This window comes from Lepisosteus oculatus, chromosome 5 (genome assembly GCF_040954835.1).
Source record: "Lepisosteus oculatus isolate fLepOcu1 chromosome 5, fLepOcu1.hap2, whole genome shotgun sequence".
Taxonomy (NCBI): Eukaryota; Metazoa; Chordata; class Actinopteri; order Semionotiformes; family Lepisosteidae; genus Lepisosteus; species Lepisosteus oculatus.
The window spans coordinates 1,651,049-1,665,181 of record NC_090700.1 but is presented as its reverse complement, the minus strand read 5'-3'; the positions used below and the strand labels follow the sequence as shown (position 1 = coordinate 1,665,181).

The 14,133-nt window shown below is 39.4% G+C and overlaps 1 long non-coding RNA gene across 1 annotated transcript; it reads right to left on the bottom strand.

The window, feature by feature from the left end:
- Window positions 1–3,268: 3,268 nt before the first annotated feature.
- LOC138239102 (uncharacterized) lies at window positions 3,269–11,501 on the bottom strand. Its single transcript, XR_011189545.1, has 3 exons — window positions 11,424–11,501; window positions 7,992–8,050; window positions 3,269–3,401 (listed from the first exon to the last, which is right to left on the bottom strand). It is a non-coding gene; the product is annotated as an uncharacterized lncRNA (long non-coding RNA).
- Window positions 11,502–14,133: the final 2,632 nt, after the last annotated feature.

Below are 14,133 nucleotides of genomic sequence, written 5' to 3'. Positions count from 1 at the left end.
CTGACAGGAGCGTTTTCTCCTGCATTTCGCCTTCGGTCACTTAGAATCATTTATCATTTAAATACTTTTCTGTATTTTAGAACTAGAACAACCTTCTCTTGTAATTCCAATGGTAGGTAATTCCATGGGTCGATCCTTAAAAATTAGTACTTTTGCATTTCTGGAGGTGCTGTGATTAACAGACATATGCACTTACCAAAATCTCCCTCAAGACTTTGAGGTTTTGAAGGCAAGACCGGCCTGGTACCGTATCCCTGCAGCTGTTTGCTTGACCACTTTTTTGATGACACTGGTGTGCTATTCAGAATCCTATAAGTAAAAATGACTCTGCCTGTGACAATCTCCCAGATCACGCTAACTACAGGGTATTGTCTGTATTTCCCATGAGGCAAGTTACTCTCGCAGCACTGAGCACTTAAACTAGGGAGGAGATGGATTGGCAAACACTTGAATCTGCTCTGGGATGTTAGAATCTAAAATAATTCTAATTTAATTGTTCAGCAGCCCGGTTAATCTCATCAAGCCTCCTATAAACACTTGATGACTGATAAATGCATAGGGATAACTGAAGTTTATATACTAATGAAGGAGCAACATAAAAGCATATACTTCTAACAAACACATATTATATTTCTATCACACACATAATCTATAGAAATATATATAAATATAGTATAGGGATATCTAATCATATAAGCTGATTATAATGTATTTCTATACAGGCGTAAAAAAAGAGATTAATTTGGTTTTCATTTGTTTATGCTGAAGGAAGATGAATTCACTATAGATGTCTTGCAATATGTACTAAGAATTTACATAATATCCTGTTATATACAGTACAAAACAACATGCATAGGCTGAGGGAAAAAGGCTGAAATGTAATGTTCCCGGGAGTACCAAAGAGAAATCAATATCCTATGTGGAATTATTTTTTTTAGTAAATGATGGCAATTCTCATAGAGAATCACAGATAAAGTAGAAATGCTTGAAGTAAATATTCTGCAGTCAGGCATGAAGATGGTGTCAGAACTCCTGCTGACAGGTAGTTTAGTGTCTGTGCTCACAATGAGGATGGCTAATGGCAGGAAATGTCCTGACCTCGTCTGGAGAAATTGATCTGCCCTTGGAAAGGGACTGATTTTAATTTCTTCTCCAGATTCGTTTCCAGAACCGGAGCGTGGAACAGTATAGTCAGATTCTGCTAGCAGCAACTCCAGCCTTGGGTCACCAGCTTCAGTTGTTATTGCACTGTAAAAAATCACAGGCTCTAATCGCAAGCAGGAATATATAGCTGAATTTCTATGCAAGAAATGTTTCGAAACCATCAGTCAGCAGAGCCGATGATGGTGTGATTGAGAGCAATGTGCATACAGCACTTGCATATAGTAAACACAAAATAGAAGTTAAAATGTAATCGACAAGTGAAGGTTCGTATTTCATGGTTTCCTTCTGGTTAATATTAACAGCCGGATTAGATGTGTCTCTGTCTTCCCTGTTTGCAGATTCTTTTTTGAAAAGGGGCACAGTGCCAGTTGGTCTCCATTTCCTTGACACGCAGGGAATTTAGGGCTGCAGCTTTCCCGAGGTGTGTAAGAACACAATCTCCTGCTCACACCGGACTCAACGACTGAGCTAAAGGACGTCCCTGGAAATAGTTATACAAAGCCTGATTGTGCCAGTAAAAACCTCGGAAGTCCTATGGATTAACCTCCACGATACTGCTGTATTAATCTCTGAGATGATGACTTTGTCTGCAAACCTGTCCGTCTTCGCACTTTCTGAATTGCTCCTGTAAGACAGCACAAGAAAGCCTCCCTTAGCTACACTGCATGCCTCAATACAATGAGAAGACTTTCACAAATAACAATATCTGTAATGACACTAACAGAACTCATAAAACACAAAAATATTCAGATGCTGTTTTTGAATTATAATAGCTTGTAATACTCTGTTTTAGTTGTCTCTGATGTATGATGGCAAATTATGCAAAAACGTGCTAATATGTTAAGAATGTCAGCTTCTGAGTGTATTTATGGTTTAAGCTAACAAAAGTCTCCTTCTCACTTAAATGCTATGAGCCTTATTTATAGTCATTAAATAGCAACCTTCTCTGACAATTTCCCTCTGTCATCTCTGGCCATTAAAGAACTGTACACACATTTAAAAGACTGCAGGATAACATTTTATTATTATTTTTTTTAGACAACAGAATCTCAGAGAACAGAAAATTACACCATCCTCCCACAGAGAAAATTGCCTCAGAATTGCTTGGTTATGAGATGTGCTTTAAACACCATTTGAAAATAAAAAAACAAACATAATTACTTTTGGTGGAAAACCCTTCGTTCTGCGATCCCACTTCCTTCAGACTTCATCCTCTGGGTTAAACTGAGAGAGAGGTAGCAGAGAGCAGAGTAATCAGCTTCGTTACCCCAAACAAGACTGTGCACCTTGTGGTTTCCTGTGCGTTATGCTAATGAGGGTGATTATTAGCTCTCCTGCAGTCTCTCCAGTGAAGGCAGGGTGACCAATTAGAGTGAATTGTGTGGAGTTCTGCTTGGCTACTGTAGGTAATGAGTGCAAAATAAAAGTAAACAAGTTCCTCCAAAGGTAAGCGTGGCCTTGATTCACTGAGTGATAGCCCATTCATTACAGTTTAGGAAGGTCACCTACTTCTCATCTAGAGATAATGAGCTTGGAGCCACTGTTTTGAGTGTCTCAGGCTCGGGAATGCTTTGGGAGCCACTGGAATCTCTGTGGCTCGGCGTTGCAGGTTCTCCGCACTAATAAGGGCATGAAGGAGTCATAATGTCTTCTGCCCACACAGTCTCCCCGAGCACATTTCTGACTTTTCTAGAAAAACTGTAGCGGGACAGCGATTTTCGGGCTTTTCTGCATCCACCTCTCCGTGTCTTCCATTTCCCGCCCCAGAGAAAATAAAAACTTCAAGCCAGTTTCCTCGCACGCCATTGAGGGAGACGGCTGGATTCTGGTGCTGTTCTGGGGTGTGCTGAGGGAGGCCGGCAGCTGGACTAAGGGGGTCGAGCTCTGTTCCAGTCTGGGCGTGCACAGGGAGGAGGCTTTGGGAAATTAGCAGGTAGGCTACAAAGTTGCTCAGTAACAAATAAGAGGAGGCCACTTGGCCCATATAGCCAATTTGCTCGTTAATAGCTCATCCAATTATCTCATCCAGCCATTTCTTGCAGGAAGTCAGGGGAAAGTTATGACAATGAGGCCGGGCAGCTTGTTCCACGCACCCACACCTCTTTGTGCAAAGCAGTGCCTCCTCCCCCTCTTGGTTTCCAGTGCTGTCTTCTGTAGATTCCACGTGTGCCCTCTGGGTCGTGTTCTGCCGCTTCTCGAGGAGGGCAATGGGCTGACTCTGTTGACGCCTCTGTTCCCTGTTCAAGAAGAAAGCAGGTGCACTTCTTGCAGCCTGACAGAACTGAATATCTGTAGCTCCTAATTGCTAAACGAGCAGAGAGCATATTCTTCAAAACATTTCAAAAATTGATTTTACTTTCAATAGGTGACACGAAAAGATGCATTGGCTGAAACAACGGGCAACAATTTCCTTTTTAAGTCACTATATTCAGCACCAGGAGCGGTCTGCCCGGCACTGTTAAACTAGTCACTGAGCTACTTCTTTCTGACCTTTCAGTTCCCACTGTGAAGTGAAATTTACTATTATGACTTCCTCGCTGTTAGAGCCGGGGACCTGGTGATGGAACAGGAATAAATCCAATATAGATTGCAAGTCACTTGTTTTCCCACTGTGCTGCATAGATTCAGGGACTGATATTGGACTACTTTTCTCTGCAAAATTGCTCCGAGTGTATTAGAGGCTTCACTACCTATATGGACACCCCCCCGGGAGAAGGCTTGTCCACCCCACGTTTAATTCTCTCCCCCGTGTCTCTCCTGGTTAAAAACCGCACTGCTCCAGGGCCCTGAGATGTCTTCTGGAAGCTCTGGTTCAAAATCAGCCCAAGGGTGATGAGGTAACACCTAACGAACCACATGGAAACCCTTCATTGGGAAGGCGTATGCAGAGGCAGATTCTTAGAGTAGAGTCACGTGTGCTCAAGTCTAGTTAGTGGTCACGGTGTAATTTTCTCGTTGGTTTCAGTGCTATTTAGCTGTGCTGATGTTCGGAGTCCAATCCTCAGGGGCTTTAGGTCACAGCAGTCTCGGCCAGTCACATGCGCCATGATCCTGTTAGGCTCATCTGCACTATGCGTAGACAGCCTTTGCAGAGAATGTACCACGGAACTGCAAGGAAAAACGTCTTAAAAAACAGTATTGACATTTTTCAGCGCAGTTCTAACATTTCTCCATCAGAGGGCGTTCATCGCGCAAAGAGAGGGCTCTGCTGATTTGTACTTGGCTGAAATGCTAAAGGACAGCGAATCTCAAGCCCGGTTTTGTTTCGCTGGATTTCCATCAGAGCGCATTTTTCAAATTCAAATGATTAGTCTTTAGGTTCCTTTATGCTGAAATACATTAAATAAAATGGACCTATCAAAGGTATTAAATAGTAAAGGAATGTTTTTCCTAATAATTTTCTAGCATGTACACGCAGGTTGCTTACAGTATTTTGTCATCTTATTTTTCTTCCAATGGAGTGCATTTATTTATGTTTTTATTATTTTTAGTGTTTTGCCTTGTTAAATGTCTGCAGTGAAAGCAGATTCCATTTTTAACTGCCTCAAACTGATAAGAAAAGTAAAACGAGAGTTAACTGCCGACAAGCTAAGGCGCGTGTATCTACTGCTCTGTAACACTAGGGGTCACTAAGAGCACCTCGTAATTGCAACCACAGAATTACGAATTACATCTTCAAAAAATCAAACATCAGATTCAGCAAAGCGTTGCCTTAAAGATGCCTTACTTAAGGTGATGATGAGCTAACTAAATCTATGCTGCTCAAATTACCTTCCCTTAGACCGAGAGGGACCGAGCTAATAGTTTTTAAAGTACTTTCTGAATCTCATTAGTTAGCGGGGATGTACAGTACTCCCTTAAGAAGAATAAATACCATGAGCTCATTCTGGCTAGAATGAACTTTTTCAAAGCTTCAGTTCAGAGATTTTGCTGACTATTCATTTGATTTAATAAAAAGCATGCCCTTATATCTTGATCTTACAAAAGCTGGGTGGGTTTTAAACCCATCGCAAGCCAGTGAATAGTGATTATATCTCTTTAAACATCTACCCGTCAGTCTTCAGAAAACTGTATCAATGGGGTACCAATAGATTAAATATATACCAAACCATTTTCCTGTAATATAATTATGACTTTGTATACCATATAAAACTGCTCTGAAAGCAGCCCAGAGAACAGCAGCTCGATATAGCCAGGGGCTCAGGAGAACGTCCTGCACTGACAGGTTGAAGGAACCGAGCCTTTCAAGTGTTTTATCAAAAAGGCAAGACGATGACAGGATTTGGTTCACGACTCCTCCAGAATCAGCAGTGAAACACCAACCGGACGGCAGCGGAAGTTTTAACACTGAGAACAGGGTGGTGGGAGAACAGCCTGCCCAGATGTGTCCATGGCGTTTGTCAGGAAGCGGTAGGAGGAGATCCTCAGATCAGTTAGACAAGATGGGCAAAATGGCCCCTCTGCACAGACCCTCTTACATTCTTGTCCGGTTATGACTTTCCAGCTTTATTATTTCTAGTAGTTCAGGAGCTGTGTCAGCATGCTCAGGCTGCAAAGGAACAAGTAAAGGTTTATTCCTGCTGAAAAGAGAAGGAAGAAAACACGACGTTTCGGCCGTGGAGCCTTCTTCAGGCAAGCACCTCACACCTGAAGAAGGCTCCACGGCCAAAACGTTGTGTTTTTTTTCTTCTCTTTACAGCATGGAATAAACCTATTACTTTATTATTTCTATGCTGAGTTGCTGAAAAGGTCTGGCCTAAAACGACATTGTGCACTCACAGGTCACAGGTGATGTCTGTTTTGCACTAATCTTCTTTTCAGTGCCAACACTTCACAAAAGATTAAATTAAATAAGATAAGCCTCTTTCTTTTTGTAATGAAACAAACTTCAGGTTTCCAAATTCCTTCAATTCATTTGAACATGAAGATATCCTTCACCTGTTTTACCTTTAAAGTAACAAATCTCAGCTATTTAAAAATAAAATAAGATAAAGCCAATAATACGTTTAATGAATATCTTATTTTGGCAATATACATTAATTAAAATAGCTTTGCCAAGTTATGAGATTTAATCTAACAATATCATCTGAGTCAGGTAATTAAAATAGCAATCATCCTCAATGGAGGTTATAGATGAGCATCGCTATTAAAATTAACTAGATGCTAATTGAGCTTAATTTTTGTAATTAACAAATATGTATGTCTAAACTTTCGGTCAATTAATTTTTATAAAGGCTGAAAGGCTGTCTGGTGTCATTTTTTCATTTATAAATCCCAATGTGATCACTGTTATATTGTTGCTTTTTCAAAGAACTCCTGTGATGAGAACAAGCCTTTTATTACAAACAGCATAATTTTTTTTTATGTATGAACACACATGTAAAGTTTGTTATGCAAAAATGACAAGTAAACAGTTAAATATTCTCCCAGCAGTAGGTACTGCTTTTCTTATTAAGCATACTGATTCATGAGATCTGTGATAAAGACAATGAGGAGAATTTAACACTTCTCCGCTACAGGATTGCTTAGTTCAATGCAATCAATCCTATAGGTCACCCTAAAATCACCTGTTATTTAAAGATGAGGAATTTTTGTTTAACCAATTAATCAATTAAGCAAGTAGTGTTTCATCTAAAGAAACACATGTCCTTTATGGCTGAAGGATATTGGGATGTTTGTACCAAACAATCTCTAAATTATTTAATTAACCACACTGCCTGTTTAGTTTACCATAATTCCAGTGTTCCGGGTCTTTAGAAATGAATGGCTTTAAGGGCTGTCTATAAAACTGGACCAGGGCAGGAGACTGTGGAGGTCTCCGCTGCTCCAGACATGTGAGTGTGAGTTCTGTCCAGATCTTTGCCCAGTGACACACTTGGTAGATGCTGTACCTACATTTTTACACCAGTGGCCAACTCACAGAGGTAAAATGTTCTCTCTTTCTCATCATCATCAGTGCATTAGTAGGACTGTGCTGTTCATTTTACTTGTGCTCTGGTTTTTATTGGAGGAGTAACAAAACCCATCTCTTTAGGCACAAAATCCAACCCTAATTGTCATAATTACATAACAATTGCCTTAATTGTAAAATAATTACTTTAATAGTATTTTGTCCATAATTACAACAATATATTATCCTCTCCCAAGATTTCCAAATTTAAAACTACTGTGGTTAAGTTTTTTGGTTAATATCTAACTTACATACCAGCAATGAAATGTCAAAAGACAAAACAAGCAAACCCAATACTTACTACATGGTGTTTTTCCACTCAGTTTTTTTGTTGTTTGTAGGACTTCACTATAGTGCTGAAATAATCCATTTATATGAATCCATTTATATTCTTATGAAATACTATTACTATTGAGCAATCTTAAAATAGAACCCTTGAAGGACTTAATTAATTTAACAGACACTTTTATCCAGCTGTGTTTGCAGAGGTTAATTCCACACTGAAAAGTAAGATGTACCCACTCTGGGGCGCCCCCGAGAGGGAGCTGAAAGCACTGCCTTCCAGAGAGCGTCCCTGCCCCTGCCCTCCTCTCCACAGGGCAGCCTAGGTAGACTCTCCAGGAAGACTCCCTGCTAGAAGGGGTTCTGCTTGTGATCTAATCTAATTTTCTCACAGCTTCATCTGGGACTACTTTAAGGAAGATTCTGATTTAGAATCAAATTTTCCAGCACAGATCATATTCTTTTAGGTCTCATTAAACTACAGGGACTGTGAACTCACTCAGATCCAGGTAGAGCAGAGAAGAGGCTGCTCTAGGCTTCTCACTGCTGTGTTTTACTGAGGACGAAAGTCTCGGGTTTTGCAAACTTCACTTACCCAAAATGGTGTTTACAGGAAATTGCAGTTTCCACCCACAAAAGCACGGCGACCTTTCTCTGGAGATGGCAACATCAACAATGAAACAAAGAAGAGAAATAAAAAATCAAAGGATGAATTTCATTGTTGGAATATCTCGCCTTGCATTTTTTTCCATAAATGACAGGGCAATTACTGTACCGACACTATCTGTCAGCACTGTGATTGTTCTGCAAAATGAAATTCTGCAGTTTCCCAGCCCTCAGCTGTAATAAAATAAGAAAGTTGTTTTCGATTGAGAACTACTAGTCCGCGTGTAAACATCTTTACCCTGCCTTAGTTACTAATATCCCTGTAGCAGCTCTGGGAAGGACAGTACAAAACTGGCTGGTCAGTCTGTTTGGGCAATTCTGGAGACATTCGAATTAAGGAGATGCTAAAGGCAATCAATCTCATTTATTCTGGAGTGATCGGGTGTTTCAAGTGTCCCACATTTTGTTCAGCAGTCTCCTCTCCCAGTGAGCAGCCTGCTGGATTTCCACAGTGGCCAGAGCTTGTGCTGCTCTTGACTTTGCTAAGTCTCAGTTCATTAGGTAACTGAGAACTGTGTCACAATGAAAAGGGAAAGATCTGTATAACTCCAGCACTAGGAGTGAAGACAGCTGGTCTACAGCACAACACAATATTGGTGCATATTCAACTTTACAGGAGTGCAATATATGATACATGAAAATGTCTTAGATTGTTCATAATTAACACAGGCACTCCGGTGCTGGGCATTTTAATAAACACATATTTCAACAGCATGATGTTAGCCTTCTAACTTTTTCATTGCATCTTGGCCTGAGGTTTTTAGTTTTAATATTAAGAATTAAATCACTCTGAAAGAGCTGTACCCATGGTAAACCACAAGGGTTAATCAAGGCAAGTCACCAGCACAAAACGTATCCCAGATATAATCCATTGTGATCCCAGGACATTTTCTGCTTCAATTGAATGTGAGATTCAATTTCAGGTCTTTAAACATTCAGTTCTGTCAGTCTGGTAAATATGACTAAAAATATATCAAATCAAAATGGATGAGGAATATGCCTGTATGTTTCAAATCAAATATTTATTGTAAAGGGTCTGAAGAAACAACACTAGAAAGTTGGTGTGGTAACAGTTTTCTGCAAATAACTGTATAAGAGGCAACGAGACACATTTCACAAGACTGATCCAGAGAAATTTCAGAGAAATAAAACGAAGGAACATGGTTATTTGAGCAGAACAGATCAAGGTGTCCTTAGCCCAGAGAATCTCAAAGGACTGAAACTCCTTCATTTTGGTAAACAGAAAGGAAATCAAGGCTTGGGCCTCTTACTTCAGCAGTGTATTAACACCATGATTTAAAAAAACGCAATCTCTTTCTTTTTCAAAGGCAAAAAAACTTTTCTAAGATATAAACAAATGAATGTATCGTTCGTAATAATATACTTTTTCTTAAAGAATTTATGGGAATAAATGAAATATTAATTCCTCGCACAAACTGGTTACAAAAATGTCAGTATAAGAATTCAGCTTCTCGATTTCCAAGTGGAATTGTCTCGTGAACAATGGTGCCAGACCCTGCTTCCATATACATTTTACAACATGTAACCTTTACACCAGAATTTAAAACATTTACATAAAATACAGACAAGGTCAAATAACATGAAAGCCCTTAATTAATTGTAATCAACTTTAATTTGCATCCCAGTATACGTACTGGTTATTACTGCTAACTAAATAAATGGACTTCTTCAGTTTGGAGAAAAAAGCCACGTTTTGATAAGCAGATATGAAAATCCAAGTGCTAATAAGGTTTCATTTGCATACATTAGTTTGATGATCTTAATAAAGAACTCACTGAAGTATTCCTTTGGAATTTTTTGTTCTTATTATGCACATTTATGCCACAGAGCAATCAATAAATGTCAAACTGAAAAAATGACAATTTAAATGAAGACGGAAATAGTGTCTAGGTATAGTGTAAGGGATGAGGATGCAGAAGGCCTTAGGAAAAACTTCATGGAATCACAATTGACAATAATTGAATGAAATTTAAAAGAGGTGTTTTTTCAGTTACGCTGCATCATACACAAAGTCAGAGCGACAAAGACTGACACGCTGTCTAATTTTTAATGAGGGCACAGCAAGTCCTGGGCTGCACCGTGATTTGAATGGCTGATTTGCACTACTGTAGGATTTTTGAGGTTAAACAGACGGGTTGGTCTTGCCTTATGTGTGAGAATCACATACGCGGGAAGCAAAATTAAGTTTCATAAATCTTTGTGCATGCTTATCTGTGATATCTGTGATCTGTGATTCTTTTGAAACTCCTGCTGAAACCCTCTCAGTTGGTAAAGGCGTGTGGCACCAGAACCTTCACAGGAGCACATGAAATGTACATGCAGACTGAAAACTAGCAGCTTCCCGGATCTCCATCCCTCTGCTTCTCCTGCCTGCAGGAAACGCCATGCTCCTGCTCAGACATTGCAGAGCTGGCTTGGATGAAAGTCATGTGCTCTGGCTGCACCCTCAGTGACATGTATTCTGCAGGATGATATTACAAAGCCATTGCTGAGATTAACCACGTGCATGTCTTGCAGTGAAGATTATGGAGATACGTATAAATACTGCTGTATGCCGTTAAGGTAAAGTCATGTTCTGCACATAACCATGCAGTGTGCCGTGCAGCGCACTTCAACTTTCAAGAGTTTGCCCGAGATGTTAATTTGAAAATTGAGTGTTGTATTTCTGAGGTAGTTTGGCTATCTCTCGCAGTGCTTTAACATGGAGAAAAAAAATCTAATTGTAATTGAAAAGATTAAGGGCTGTGTACAGCTGGTAGGATAAAGGAATATGAACTTTTAACCAGAAGCTTTAATTAATATCTGCAGGCAGTTGAGTTATATAATTAAAGCATAAGCATTCAGACTTGTCAAATGATACCCCCTCCCTCCTTAAAAATACAACAAAAGCAAAGCTGCCTAAATCTAATGCTAACTCTTACACTTGGAATAACCACAAGAAGGTGTATTTCTGTTTAATCTTTTAAGAAAAGGTAATCTTCTGGCTAAATATTAAGTCATCAATTATTCTTTTACATAACTTTAAATTACCGAGTCAGTCTAGTAAAATTAGCGTCTTTTGTTTCTTATTATACCGTATTGCTGTTGAAAATTACAGTTGATCATAGCATGCAAGTCTCTGCCATTGTTGTTCCATTCATCATTTGTCATTTTAAACTTGCAGGAACAAAGTGAATAAATTGACTCTCTCACACTCTTATTATGCTGGCTTTCTTTTAATAACTGCTAATTAGCTTTGCTTACGCGGTCGTCTAAAATCTGCCTTTTTTGTTCTCCTTCTCAAGTATAGCAGCAGCCAATTATGTCACAGCAACCAATATCGAGAATGCAAACCACAGACCCTGACGACCTGTCTCCAGGCGACTCCTCCAGCACCGGCATTTCCCCGGCTTCTGGAACGGAGAAGGTGGATCTTCGGGCTCGCTCCGGGCGCGGAGAGTGATGGGATTCGGTTCAAGTGGGGACCAGCATGATGACACCTCGGGCAAGGCGTTAGAAAGCACATCTCGTGGGAGTGTGTCTGCAGGTCTCGCTAGGCTGAAACAAGAGGGGAATGGCTGTGTTCACACCCAAGACATAAAAAAGGAAGCCTGTTACATTCTTCAAGTCCCTTCATTCTCTGCCTGGACTGTGATCTGTTCTTCTGCGTGAGAACAGCCAGCAGGCAATGTAGTGAAGCCTGAGAAACGCACCTCCTCTGAACAATCAATCTCACATCAATTCGATGTGTAGAACTGTTAACAATGGAAGCCATGCTTGCTCTTGAAATAACATCTATATGACTTCAATTTGACAAAAAAAGCAATGCACAAGACAAGCTGAGTGAGGGCACGGACTGACCACAGCTTGCACCCATTCCCAATTATACTGATATTAGGCAAAACAACACTCTTCCTATCAATTCTAGAATATATACCATTTGATTTGTGTTCTTTTTAGCTCTAAAATCAGCTAACAAAACCCAAATATTAACTTGCTACTGTATGAGAACTTAGTGACTTCCAGCAGATAAGCAGACACAGCCAAAGAACAGTGGCGTTTTTTTATTTCCACAGCTCACTGCCATTCCACATAATGACAGCGAAAAACAGGTCAATATATATTCATGAAACGTGCAGTAGAGTCAATTTATGAGTGTCATGAAATAAAAATGCAATTCCAGTAAGCAGAAAAAATATTTCAAGTTTTTATTCATTTTTTTTATTTAAAATCTTCCTGCCAACAGTAGTCTTATGTTTCATAAATATACTCACACATGTATATTATTACGCTGTGTGGACACAATACCTGTAAATATGTTCATGTACGAGTACTGTTACTATCAAGAGTTTTCATTTCTGCATTTGTCACAAAGAAGCATTTTGAGAACATACTATACTTCTGATTTATTCAGAGGTGAGTTGAGACAAAATGAAAGGAAAATGAAAGGAATTTTTAAACAGTTAACATTCAGATAATGTTGTCAACCTGAGAAGCAAAGCAAAGGTTGACTATCACTGGAAACGCTTAAGATTTTTTTAATTAATACGCAATTATGTGCAATTACAGGGAATCAGTCTTAATCAATGAAATCAGATATGTAATTAAAATTTAGACATCAGCTACTTTAAATCAGTTAATGATTAATTAGAATTAAGATTTTTTTTTGCCCATAATATGGTTTTGCTGTTTGTGGGTTGATTGAAAATAGAAGACAGAAGGTGGCGCCAGCTCAGATCTCTGAAAACGGACTTATTCTTCTATATGAAAATCTGAAATTGAAGGAAACTGGAATCTTTCGCATCTCTTTCTGACCACTTCAACCATATTTCCTCACGCACCGTATGCAAAGACTTAGCTCACGGACAGACGAAAACTGCACCTTCCCAGAAACGCCACAAGATGTCGCGACAAAAGGGCTAATTTAATGAGCTGCATGCCTAAATGTAGTCTATTTAAATTCACCTAATAAAAACACCTTGTCTCCATAGTGCCACATCACCCACCTTCCCACACATCTAAGTGGTATTTAAACTGAGCATAATTCCTGTCTCGACTGGAACAGCAGACTGAACTGTGGGTTTCTTCGGCAGCGTTTCCCATCAGACAAGTATAAAACCGAAGGCGCATTTGCTCGTACACACCTTGCAGTGCCTGCTGCACGGTTTATTAACCTAGGCAGCTAATGCGAAATTATAATAATTTAGAGACACAGAGAGGAAGACGCAGGTTGTTCCTCTCCAGCAACTTCAGTATTGCGTTATAATCCTCCCGGTTTGCTTGGATCTGTTAACCTGCGTGTGGCGCTTTAAATAGATTGCAAATCGAAAATAAGAAATGTGCGTTTTTATAATGTATGCGTGTAATTAGTGCATTTTAAACAAAGCGATGGTGCCCCGCTGGAAATAACAGAGGCTGACATTTATTTTCTAGGGTTAATAACAGTGCCAGGATAAATGAATCAAATTGTGTCCCTAAATTATACGGCGTCTCTAAATATCAGTCTATAGTACATTTCTATTTGTGACCAGAAAAAAAATATTTTTAATATTATCATTACTATTATTATTGCGTTGATCTGAGAGTAAGTGGCTTCTAAAGTTTCTGACTCGATAATGCATTTTATTTTGCAAGTAACATGTTACAGCCAACAATGATGGGGTCAGTTCGGGCGCCAATATTTATTGCTCATATACGCTCCAATTAGAAAGTTTTTTTTGTATGAACATTGTTATTTTTCTCGCCTGTATGCAAATAAATGAAATAGCCCTATTACTCACATCGACTACTCAATAAAAAGTGCTGATTTTTTAGGCACAGAAAAATATGTTCTAGTACAACGCTGTTATTTTATGGAATCGTTGTTTTTACTTGTGGACCGGACCGGGACTTAAATGCCTTCATACGGTATGTCATGAACCAAAATCCAGAAACCATGGATATTTGCTTTGAAGACAACGTGTTTGTGCGGATGTTTTCTGGGACCAAATACATAATGTCCATAAAGCCCGCATCTTGTCAGGAAGGTAATAGGGTATTATGGTACTCTGCGTTTTCTGTTAAATATGAAA